This window comes from Carya illinoinensis, chromosome 4 (assembly GCF_018687715.1).
Source record: "Carya illinoinensis cultivar Pawnee chromosome 4, C.illinoinensisPawnee_v1, whole genome shotgun sequence".
Taxonomy (NCBI): domain Eukaryota; kingdom Viridiplantae; phylum Streptophyta; class Magnoliopsida; order Fagales; family Juglandaceae; genus Carya; species Carya illinoinensis.
Window position 1 is genome coordinate 13191152 of NC_056755.1, and position 13696 is coordinate 13204847.

The following is a 13696-nucleotide window of genomic DNA, read 5'->3' on the forward strand; positions in this document are numbered from 1 at the left end:
AGTCTTCATCTTTCCTTTGTTGAGTCATTTATTCTTTGTTCATAAATATTTTCCTACTTGTTCATCTAATTTCCCATTGATCTTAAATTTTTTTGCATCTTCTCATATTCCAAACACATCATGCCCATCATAGTCCAGATCTATATTTTCCATATCCTTCATTCATATAATATCCTAAACCTACCATTCCCAAGAGATCTAACCAAAATACCCATTAGCATGTACTTTCCATACACTTTCCTACCTACCAAACACTTCTTAAGCCTCTATAGATCCATATTCCATCATAGATCTATTCCATAAAGCCATAAAACCCTAGATTTATCTTAGATCTATTGCCTCCAACAATCCTAGTAAAAAACCTTAATTCCCATAAGGATTTCCTACCCTCCACTAATTCCTAACAACCCTAATCCTAGCCTCCAACAACCATAACCCTAGCCTCAACTAATTCCTAAATCATTCACTCAAACCCTAAAACACCTTCTTTTGGATCTCATCCTACACATCACAAACCCTAAGATCATTTCCATCCTTGACCTAACCAAAACCCTAGACTACCCAAAACAACTCTTCCAAAATTTGTAGCCCTATCCAGTCACCATTCAAACCTTAGCCTCACTTCACCATACCAACCCTAAACATCACCCAAGTGTTGCCAACACCAAGGGGCACCATCAAGCTATCCTACATTGCATCAAACACACAAATTCATCACTTAGATCACCCGAACTATAAGGGACTAGATTAGTGAGGAATTCATGGCAAGTAATGGAAGACATTGATGTATGTAGAGAATTGACAGTTAATTTTGTTAAGAGTCTGTATGAAAGAAGTATGTTTTCATGGTGTCATTTCCATGTAGTAGCCAGAGTTAGTGCTAAATGTTGTTTAGTCAAGAAGCAGTTAAGTGAAACGTGCGTTTTGATGTAAGGGAGAAAAGATGTCATTTAATGCATTTGTAACTATAAAAACAAATGGAATGCAAGAGAAAGTATATGACAAATTTGATACAGATTTTCCCACTCCGATTTCTCTCTTCTCTCTCTAAGTTCTTTCTATTCTTTTACATTCTTCTTGGATCCATTACATTTGGTATCAAGAGCCTGTAACATGGCAGAGGGTACAAGATCATATGCTCAGGTTCTTGATTCAGTCAACTAGTTATGACAGTAGCAAGAAAGGCAACAAAAGCAATTGGAGGAGGCGATATCAGTCTTGGTTCAGTAGCAGGAGAGTGCTCATGTCGATAGGGCGAATCAAGAAAAGAAGTTTGCTGAAATGGTGCAGCAAATTTCCAGGATTTCTTTAGGTAATAAGAATGCAGCAAGGTAGTACCAAGAAGGTCAGAATCTTGACATGAATGAAGGTAGTAATGATGGGATCCATTGTGAAGTAGTGGATAGAGGTATTTTTAGAAACATCAAAATAGAATTCCCAAGATTTTCTGGTGGGAATTCTGTACATTGGGTGTATAAGGCTAATCAGTATTTTTTGTATCACCAAGTGCCAATAGGGCAGGGAATTTTCTTTGTTTCCTTTTACGTGGAGGCCGGATGAAGCCTTGGTTTGGTTTTATAATTCCACAAAAGCTAGTTTTTTCCATTCTTGGGATGAGTTTACTCAAGCATTGCAAGTGAGATTTGGGTTGTCTGTGTATGATGACCCAATGAAGGCCCTCACTAGATTGAAGCAAATGGGGTCTGTAGTGGCTTACAAGTTTGAGTTTTATTTGATCTCCAATGGGTTAAAGGGAATTTCTGAGAAGAATAAGTTGAGTTGCTTTATAAGTAGCTTGAAGGATGAGGTGAGGTTCATTGTGAAGATGTTTAAGCCTATGAACCTAAATGATGCTTTTGGTTTAGCCAAGATTCAAGAACAGAATATATGGAGTACAAGAAAGGCCTTGAAGAGTAGTTCTTATGATCAAGGAACTAGTATACAAAGAAAGACTTATGATCAAGCCCCTTCAATATTATGAATGCCTTCTAAAGGGCAGATGATTTCTAAAGCACCATATCAAAAAATTTCGAAAGCTCAAATACAAGAAAAAAGGAAAAAAGGTCTTTGTTATGTCCGTGAGGAGAAGCATTACATAGGACATAAATGTTCTAAACCAATATTGTATGTTTTAGAAGGCATGGATCTGGCTTAGATGAAAGAGTGGGAGTATAAGGAAGAAAATGAACAAAAACAAGAAAATGAGCAGCAGTTGGTGCAGGTTGATCATCAGGTTGCTTCAATTTCGATTCAAGCAATGATGGGAACACAAGTCCTCAAACTATGAAGGTTATGTGGCTGATAAAAAGGAAAAAAAGTGGTGATACTCATTGATAGTGGTAGTACCCACAATTTTGTAGATACTATGGTGGCCATTAATGCTAGGTTGTGTTTCCAAAATTCTAATCCTAAGCAAGTTATGATTGCTAATGGAGATGTAGTTTGCAGTGAATGGGTATGTAATGCAGTAGAAATTCAAATGCAAGGCTTAACATTTGTTTCAGATTTTTGCACCTTGGAGTTAGGGGGTTGTGATATTGTTTTAGGGGTGCAATGGCTATCTTCATTAGGGCCAATTCTGTGGGACTTTAAGAAGTTACAGATGCAATTTACAGTCAAGGGGAAATCTATCTCTTTGCAAGGATTGTCTTCTCCTTGTAGCCCCTTCATTAAAGATGGAGAACTTTCCAGTTTAGCTGGATTGGAACACCGAAGTATGTTCTTGCACATGATTTCTATGCAACCTCAAGAACGTGTGAGTTAAAAACCTAAGAGGATAACAACCTTGCTGAGCAGGTTCAGCAGTGTGTTTGAAAAGCCAAATGGGTTGCCCCCTCAAAGGTCTCATGATCATCAAATCAGTCTTAAACAAAGAGTTGTGCCTGTGAGTGTGAGGCCATACAGATACCCTTATTATCAAAAGATTGAGATTGAAAAGATTGTTAAATATCTACTGCAATCTAGGGTTATAAGGCCAAGTCAATCCTCTTTTTCATTTCCTATGCTTTTGGTGAAGAAAGCGGATGGCTCTTGGAGGATGTATATGAATGACAGGGTACTAAATGAAGCTATAATTAAAGATAAGTATTCTATACCTGTTGTAGATGAATTAATTGATGAATTTTTTGGAGCAACAATCTTTTCTGAACTTGACCTTAGATCAGGTTATCATCAAATTAGAATGAGGGATGTTGACATTCCTAAAACTGCTTTTAGAACACATGAACGATATTATGAATTTCTTGTAATGTCATTTGGTCTCACAAATGCTCCTTCAACATTTTAAGGTCTCATGAATGATGTATTTAGACATTTTTTGAGAAAATTTGTAATTATTATTTTTTTTAAATGATATCCTTGTATATAGTAAGAATATAGAATCTCATGGTGTACATCTAACTATTGTGTTAGAAACTTTGGATAAGGAAAGACTTTATGTAAAGAGATCCAAATACCATTTTGCTTGTGAGGAAATCAAGTACCTTGGCCATCTCATTTCAAGTGCTGGAGTAAAGGCAGACCCAAAGAAGCTTGAAACCATGATTAGTTGGCCTATACCAAAGAATGTGAAGGGATTGAGGGGCTTCCTTGGATTGATTGGCTATTATAAGAAGTTCATTAAAGCTTATGGTCTCATTGCAGCACCATTGACAGCTTTATTGAAGAATGATTCTTTTGTGTGGAGTCCAGAAGCTACAAGAGCATTTGAAGACTTAAAAGCAACTGTCACCAGTCCACCTGTCCTAGCATTACTAGATTTTACAAAATCTTTCATCATTGAGTGTAATGCTTGTTCTAATGGAGTTGGAGCAGTCTTGATGCAAGACCAAAGGCCTTTGGCTTTTTTAAGTCAAGCCTTGAAAGGAAGAAATTTATTGCTATCAATGTATGAGAATGAGTTTTTGGCATTAAAAAAGTGAAGGCCTTATTTGATTGGGAGCTTTTTAACTGTGAGAACTGATCTTCACAGTTTAAAGTATTTGTTGGAGCAAAAGGTTGGCAATCCTGCTTAACAGAAGTGGCTATCTCAATTGCTTGGTTATGACTTTTCTATCGAGTACAAAAGAGGTGTAGAAAATAAAGTTGCTGATGCTTTGTCTAGAAGGGGTGAAAATGAAGATGATCCAGCTTTACTAACTATAACTGTTTCTAATCCAGTTTGATTAGAATAAATTAAGAAGGCTTATAATGATGATCAAGTTGTATAGCATTAACTTATCCAATTAAAGGAGAATCATTCAGACATTATAATTTATTCTTGGAAATAAGGAGTTCTATTCAAGAAGGAAAGGATTTATATCCCTAATTGTGCAGAGTTGAAGTTGAAAATTTTGCACTTCATACATGCAAGTCCTAATGCTGGTCATTTGGGATTTCATAAGTCCTTACATAGGGCAATAAGTGACTTTTAGTGGCCTGGAATAAAGACTAAAATCTGAATATTCATAAAAAAATGTGAAACATTTAAGAAGAATAAAAGTGAGAATGTTCTTCCAGCTGGATTACTACAACCTTTGCCAATTCCTAAACAAATCTGGACATACACTTCCATGGATTTTATAGAAGGATTGCCTCTTTCTAAGGGTTACTCAGTTATAATGGTGGTAGTGGATCGATTGTCTAAATATGCTCACCTTTTGCCCTTGAAACATCAGTTTACTGCAGCAAATGTAGCATCTGTTTTTATGGATAATATTTTTAGGCTCCATGGTATGCCTAAAAGTATTGTGTCAAATCGAGGTTCTATATTTACAAGTTCTTTTTGGAGGGAGTTTTTCACGCTACAAGCTGTGAACTTGTCCTATTCTTCAGCATACCATCCTCAAAGTGATGGTCAAACTGAGGCTGTTAATAAGTGTTTAGAGCATTTTCTGAGGTGTTTTTCTGGTGATAAACCAAAGTTTTGGGTTGAATGGTTGCCCTTGGCTGAATGGTGATATAATACCACATTTGATGCTTATACTAAATTTACTCCATATGAGGCTATCTATGAAGTGAAGCCTACTAAGTTGTAGGATTACATCCCAGGCCTGTCATCTAATGAAGCTATGGAAGTATTGTTGAGCACTTGAGAACAGCTTTTGCACACCTTGAGAACTAATTTGGTGTTAGCCCAAGAAAGGATGAAGACTCACTTTGATAGAAGGCATACTGAGAGGTTTTTTAAGGTAGGTGATTGGGTCTTTTTGCACCTACAACCATATAGATAGAAGTCCTTGGCATTTAGAAGGAATATGAAGCTTTCTCCAAAAAATTTTGGTCCTTTTCAAGTTTTGGAGAAAATTGGTCAGGTTGCTTATAGGTTGCAGTTATCTCCACAGTGTCAACCACATCCTGTGTTTCAAGTTTCCTGTTTGAAGAAGAAGCTTGGACAACATGTATCTGCACTCTCAACACTACCTCTCCACTCTCAACACTACCTCCAGTTGACAGTCATGGAGAATTAGTTCCTGAACCTCAAGCTATGTTACAAAGGTGTAGCAGGAAGTATAACAACAGGGCACTAGTTGAGGTTTTGGTTCATTGGCAGGGAACTGAATTAGAGCATGCGACTTGGGAGCCTTACTGGCAGTTGAGACAAAACTATCCTCACCTTGTGGGTAAAGGTGCTTTGAAAGAAGGGGGGGGGGGGAGTGTGTAAGGGATTGGAATAGTAAGAAATTCATGGCAAGTAATGGAAGGCATTGATGTATGTAGAGAACTGACAGTTAATTCTGTTAAGAGTTTGTATGAAAGAAGTATGTTTTTGTGGTGTCGTTTCTATGTAGTAGCCAGAGTTAGTGCTACATGTCGTTTAGTCAAGAAGTAGTTGAGTGAAATGTGCATTTTTATGTAAGGGAGAAACAATGTCGTTTAATGCATTTGTAACTATAAAAACAGATGAAATGCAAGAAAAATGATATGACGAATTTGATACAGATTTTCCCTCTCTGATTTCTCTCTTCTCTCTCTAAGTTCTTTCTATTCTTTTACATTCTTCTTGGATCCATTACATGAACTCATTATCATAATCAAATCTATCACTAAACACCATACCTTTATTAACTTAGGAACCCTTCATTGCCATAATTTATTCAAGACTAAGCAAGATGATGAGGAGCATTCGGTTATCACAAGGCAAAGTGAGACCAAAAGATCATAATATTTAGAGACTTGACAGAGATCCCTAACAGATTAGTAGTAGCCATCATCCTTTAAAGTCACGTAAGATCTCTCTCTCTCTCTCTCTCTCTCTCTCTCTCTCTCTCTCTCCCAATTGTTCTTCAAACTACAAGTTAACAATAGTCTATTTCACAGTTGATCTTCGACAGCTCTCCAGTTCTGGTCACTCTATTCTCATGGCCCTTATGAAGTCTGATTGAGCGGTCTCTTGAGGAACCCTAGATTTATTAAAGGTGATTTCTTGTTACTTTTTATGATTTTAATGAATTCTTTATGCAGATCTATCACATAGGCTACAAAAAATAGATCTGAGTAGAGGTCTTGCATTCCCTAAAAACAAATGGCACATATATGAGTAGTCCATCCTTGAAATTGTAGGTCTTGGCTTAGTTTTATTTGTGAGTTTGTTGTATAAATTGTGTTTCCTAACTTAAACCATGTTCTAGAACTGAAAAATGGCACAAAAATTATTGTCCAGTCTAAAATGATTATATGGGAAAATATGCACCGAGCACATTTGACCATCATTGGAAACCAAAGTAGACCATATGAATGACATTATTTCTATGCTCAAAGTATTGCCCAGATGACTAACACAAGAAGTGGATGAATTGAGTTGTATTTAGATGAATAATAATTATAAATCAAATATACAATATAAAAAATAAATAAAATATGAAACAATAATAAATATAAAAAGTAAGGGTAAAAGAGAAACAAACTCAGTCTGTTAATGAGATTAGGCCCCACTGCCTACGTCCTCACCTCAAACTATCCCTTGAGAATCCCTAAATTCACTATTCAATCTCCTTTAGGTGGAAGTAGAAACCTATTATAGTTTTGAACAACACTGTTACAAAGGATCTGTGTAGAACATCCTCTACACTTGTAATCACCTTACACGTGGTGATTCAACTAATCCCTATGTAGAACACTTTCTATATGCACAAGGGTTGTACATACCTTTTTACTGATACAAGAGCTGATAGTGGGTAGGTTATCAGAAAATACTCATCCATGAGTGAAATAAGAACAATACAGCGCAAACTATATATCTCTAAAAATGAACAAGGATTAAGACTCAATGTTTAGAGAAGAAAGAATAAAAATTTTGAATGAATATTGTATGCTCTTGATCTTGTGAATGTGAAACTTTCAAATGATATATTTATAAGCATATGAGACTTCATATTCAAATTTAAAAATATTCACATTTCAAAGAAAACATCATTCACTTTTCAAAAAATTCAAACCTAATCTTTTTACTTTTTGCATATGACAAAAGAAGCATACTTTACTTTTCAAAAATTTCAAAACTGATCTTTTTACTTTTTGCATATGACAAAAGGAGCACACTTTACTTTTCAAAATTTTCAAACAAAAACATTTACCTTTTGCATAAGTAAAAAAAAGTATCAATCACTTTTAAAAATATTCAAATAAAACATGCACATGTGAAAGATGACAATCAATCATCTTTAATATTTTCAAAATTCAAACATTTAATCATGTAATAAACATGTGAAAGATGACAATCAATCATCTTTCAAAATTTTTAAATTTAATTTTCAAAATATTCATGTACATGTGGAAAACGTATTTTAATATTTTATGATAAAATATTAATTTTGAACCTTAATCCTAATTTCAAATTTTTAAGAGATTTATAACATTACTCCATGACTTTAATGTAAACTTATTCCCATCTTGCTCATACATTGTTCCTTGATGTGCTTGATTCCATTGTGTAGATAACTTAAGTTTGAAACTCCTTTATTTTTTAAATTCATTTGTTATCATCAAAATGCTTGTGTAGATACATAATTACACAAAATTTGAAATCTTAAGTTTAACAATCTTACCCTTTTTTATGATGACAAATACTTGATAGAACTTGAAATTTGTATTAATAGTTAAGCTCCTCCTGAGAATGTGCGTTAGTTTTTCAAGCAAAAGTATAAATAATGTTAATGTTCTAGTCTAAAACTTCTCCCCTTTTTGGCATCATTAAAAATGATCTGCAGCAAGTAAATGAATTGAAAAAAACGGTGTGTTAGTAGACATTGTAAATGGTTAAAAATTAGAGCCGCCCGTGACCTGACAAGTATGGTTGGAGATTTAAACAATCGCCTGATGTTGTTGACAAACAAGATTGAAGGTTCTAAGTTTCTAGAAAATCAGTTTTAAAGTTCATCCAATTTGCATAAAATCTTATTCTCATATCTATAACTCATTTGCATTCCTTCAATATTCTTGCTTTAAGCTTTTAATTCTTTTCTCAATGGCTCATTCTTCTAACAATTCTTTGGATCCATCCATGAGGTATTCTGCACCTCAACCTCCTGTCCTTTCTGCAACTAATGGTGCCATGTTGCAGCAAGAAAATAATAATTTGGCTAATAAGTCAGATTCCGATGCTATATATGACTTGGTGAATCTCGGGACTCTCTGCTCCTCCTCTATAGTTGCTTTTTCTCAGTAGCTACATGTCAGAAACCACGAGGTTGAAAAATTTAAAGAACAAATTATTGTATTTCAGCGAATTGTTCAAGAGTCTCACACAAGGGAATGAATCATTCGGCAGAAAAATAAACAGTTGAAATCTCTATTAGATTTTTCATTCTGCTTGCCAATTCCCATGGATAGGGATGACATAATATTGTATGAAGAGAATGAGCATCTCAAACATGAGGCTAAGAATCTCAAGTTTATGTAAAAGTATTTAAAAAATCTCTCTATTTTTATTGACTCTGATTTATCTTTTAAGAGATATTCATACCATGCATCATACATATTTCTCTTCTAATCATACATAATCTATCTTCTGGTAAATTTTTTGTGAAAATATCTGCTAACTGATCGTATGTGTTTGTGAACTCTAGTATTATATCGCCTTTCTGCACATGATTTCGAAGAAAATGATATCTTATTTCAATATGCTTAGTTCTAGAATGTTGTATTGGGTTCTTTGAAAGATTTATAGCACTTGTATTATTACATTTGGTTGGAATGTGATTATACATAAGTTTAAAATTTTCAAGTTGTTGCTTCATGTAAAGAATTTGAGCACAACAACTACTCGCAGTAACATATTCTGCATCATCAATAGATAGTGCAACAGAATTTTATTTTTTACTAAATCAGGAAACTAGTGCATGACCTAAGAAATGACATGCTCCACTAGTGCTTTTTCGATCTATTTTACAACCAGCATAATCTACATCTGTGTAACTAATTAGAATGAAAGATGTGTGCTTAATGTACCATAACCCTAAATTAATTGTACCACTAAGATATCTAAGAAGCTTAACTGCAATTAAATGAGATTATTTTGGAAATTATTGAAAGCATGCACATAAGCACACACTAAACATAATATCTGGTCTACTAGCTGTCAAATATAATAAGCTACCAATCATACCTCGATATACCTTCGAGTCAACTGGTTTACCAGTTTTATCTTTATCTAGTTTAGTGGATGGGTTCATTGGTGTTCCAATTTCTTTAGTACATTCAATTCCAAACTTTTTCAGTAATTCCTTAATATATTTTGATTGATTGATGAATGTCTCACTTTTTACTTACTTAATTTGCAATCCGAGAAAGAATGTAAGTTCTCTCATCATACTCATTTCAAATTATTCATACATAGTCTTAGAAAAAACTTGACACATATTTTCATTAGTAGCACCGAATATTATATCATTAACATAAATATGAATTAAAAGAATATCATCATTTTCGTATTTAATGAAAAGAGTTGTGTCGATTTTTCCTCTTAAAAAACCTTTTTCAATTAAGAAACCACAGAGTCGCTCGTACCAAGTTCTAGGAGCTTGTTTGAATCTATATAGTGCTTTTGTAAATTTGAAAACATGATTTGGAGAAATATGATTTTTAAAACCTGGAAGTTGCTCAACATATACCTCTTTATTTATAAAACCATTTAAGAAAACACTTTTAACATCCATTTGAAAAATTTTGAAATCTTTATAAGAAGCATATGCAAGTAGCATTCGAATAGTTTCTAATTTTGCGATTAGTACATATGTCTCATTATAATCAATTCATTCTTCTTGATTGAAACCTTGGGCTACAAGTTAAGCTTTATTTATAGTAATGACTCCGGACTCATCTTTCTGGTTTCTAAAAACCTATTTTGTTCTAATAATAATATGATTTTTTGGTCTAAGAATAAGTGTCCGAACATCATTTCTTTCAAATTGATTCAACTCTTCTTCCATAGATAGAATCCAAGATTCATCAAGAAGTGCTTCATCAATATTTTTGGGTTCAATATGAGATAGAAAAATAATATGATTGCAAATATTTTTAAGAGATGACTGAGTGCTTACACCTCATAAAGGTTCTCACAGAATTTGTTCTATTGGATGATCTTTCAGAAATTTTCTTTGTTTGCATCTTGTATTAAATTTTGATGATATTTCCTGATGTCTCCATGTTGGACTTCTTCTATTGTGTATTTTTTGTTGAGATTGAGACTTTCCATGTTATTTATACCTCCTGTTTCTTCATTAATGAATTTCTTGGAGAGTAGAGAATTAAATTCATTAAATACTACATGCATATATTCTTATACAGTCAAAGTCTTTTTATTGAATACTCTATAAGTTTTACTATTAGTAGAATACCCGAGAAATATACATTTATTAGATTTTGTATCAAATTTGCCTAAATTATCATTATCATTCAAAATAAAACATTTACATCCAAATACATGAAAGTAATCAATATTGAACTTTTTCTCATTCCAAAGCTCATATGGGGTTTTATCTATTTTAAATTTTAGCATAACTCTATTTATAACCTAACATGCAGTATTTACCCCTTCGGCTCAAAAGTAACTAGGCAAGTTATTCTCATTGAGTATTGTTCTTGCTATCTCTTGAAGAGATTTGTTTTTCCTTCTCTACTATCACATTTTGTTAAGAAGTTCGAAGAGCAGAGAAATTATGTATAAAACCATTTTCATCACAAAAAGTTTCAATATTTTTATTAACAAATTCTTTTCCCCTATCACTTCGGATACTTGAAATAGTATAACTATTTTTATTTTGAATTCTCTTGCATAATTTGGTAAAGGTATTATGTGCGTCATCTTTATAAATAAGAAAGATGACCCAAGTATATCTAGAGAAATCATCAACAATAATAAATGCATAATATTTTCCTCTTAGACTTGCAAATCTCTTTGGTCCAGAAAGATCCATGTGTATCAGTTACAGTGGTCTAGTAGTGGAAATATGTTTCTTGGTTTTAAAAGGAATTTTTGTTTGTTTACCAAATTGGCATGCATAACAAATTTTGTCTTTAAGAAAATTTACTTTTCCTCTCACAAGATCATTTTTTGAAAGTTTGGAAATAAGTTCCATATTGGCATGACATAGTCTTCTATGCCATAGCCAACTAGTTTCATTTTGAGTTGAAAAAAAAATATTATTTTGTGAGATAATTTTTTCAAAATCCGTTATATAAACATTGTTACTTATAAAAGTAATAAAACAAATATTACAATCATGATTATTCAAAATAATACATATATCTATTTTGAAAGTAACTGTAAATTATTTATCACATAATTGACTTATACTTAAAAGATTATATTTTAGACCTTCAACAAGTAGAACATTTTCAATTATGAGAGAAGATTCATTACCAGTTTTACCTATTCCCACGATCTTCCCTTTCGAGTTGTCTCCAAATGTTACATGTCCTTCTTCTTTAGATCTAAGATCAAAGAACTTAGTTTTATCTCCCGTCATGTGTCTTGAACATCCATTATCTAAAAATCAATTGTTTTTGCTTGTGGAGGACTTCATGCATATATACAAAAATAATTAAAATGATTTTTCTTAGTACCCAAGTTCTTTGGATCCTTTATTTATTAGTATTAGAAAAAGAAAGATTTTTAGGTATCCATATGGTCCTAATAGTCATTGTATATTTTCTTCTAATAAGATAAATATGAAAATTATGATCATTTCTATTATAAAAATTGTAAATAGCATGTGGCACATATAAAGAACTTGAGTGATTATAATAATATCTTTTTTTGACAAAATTATTTTTATAAAAAGAATTTTGAATACTGAACTTTGATGTAGAATGATTATCAAAAAATTTTTATAAAATTTGTATTTTTGTTTTGGCATATATCTCAAACTTACCTTGTCAAAAACACATCTTTGACTACCAAGAAGTTTTTCAAAATTTCTTTTTACATTCGTAAAATTTTCAACAATATTTTCTAAATCAAGTTTTTTTCTTTTTCAATTCAATATTTTCATCTTTCAAAACAATGATTTCTTTTCTTAAAATATTAATTTCGTTTGTTAAAGAAAAATTTTTCTTTTTCAAAACAGTATACTTGATATCCAATTTTTCAAGTTCCTCATACACCTCTTCTAAAATATTTTACAATTTTTCATATGAAGGATCTTCAATATTATCAAGATTTGTTACCTCAATGTCATCTTTAGCCATAAGACAAAGATTTATTGATTTTCCATTACTTGTTTCACTATCTGAACTATTTGAATCATCATCTCATGTAACTTTCATTGTTTTCTCGCCCTTATTCTAATCTTTCTTTATCAAAGGACGATCTGACTTGATATGACTAGACTTATTGCTTTTATAACAAATTAAAATGTCATTTTTACTTGAATCTTTTTTAGAAAACTTTTTGAAGGATTTTCTTGGAGGAGTTTTATTTTTATTTAAGAACTTCTGAATTCTTCTTATTATCATCGCAACTTTTTTATCTTTATCGTCATTTTCTTTATCTTCATCACTTTTACTTTCATGAGGAACAGCTTTAAGTGTCAATCTCTTCTTTGGCTTTCCTTATTCTTCTCCTCTTTTCAATGTGTACTTATGGGGGATAATTGACTCGATGAGTTCATTCATTTCAAGCTTCTTGAGGTCTCTAATTTCAAGAATCGTTGTCACTTTTGATTCCCAACATTTTGGTTGAGAGTTAAGAAGTTTTCTTACTATCTCCACCTTAGAATAAATTTTGTTAAGAACTATCAAGCAACTTATGATGTTAGTAAAACGAATGTGCATATTAGAAATAGATGCATTATCATTCATCTTAAACATTTCATATTCATGAGTAAAAATATAAATTTTTGATTCTTTGACTTGCGAAATTCCTTCATAAGTAACTTTCAAGTTATCCCAAATTTTCTTTGCCGTAGTGAAAGTCATTATTCTATTAAACTCATTTCCATTGAGAACATTATATAATAAATTCATAGTAGCTAAGTTCATAGTATAAAGTCTATCGTCTTCACTATCAAACTCTTCTTCTTCTTCATTTTTGACATTTACTCTATCAACCACTTTTGTTGAAATATAAGGTCCATTTACAATGTATTTCTAAATTCTTGGCCTTGAATTTTAAGGAATATTCTCTCTCTAACTTTCTAAATTGAGTAATTGTCTCTACAAAAGAGTGGAGGCCGACTGCTAGATTGACCTTCACCAAATTAAGTTGCAATATTAGCCA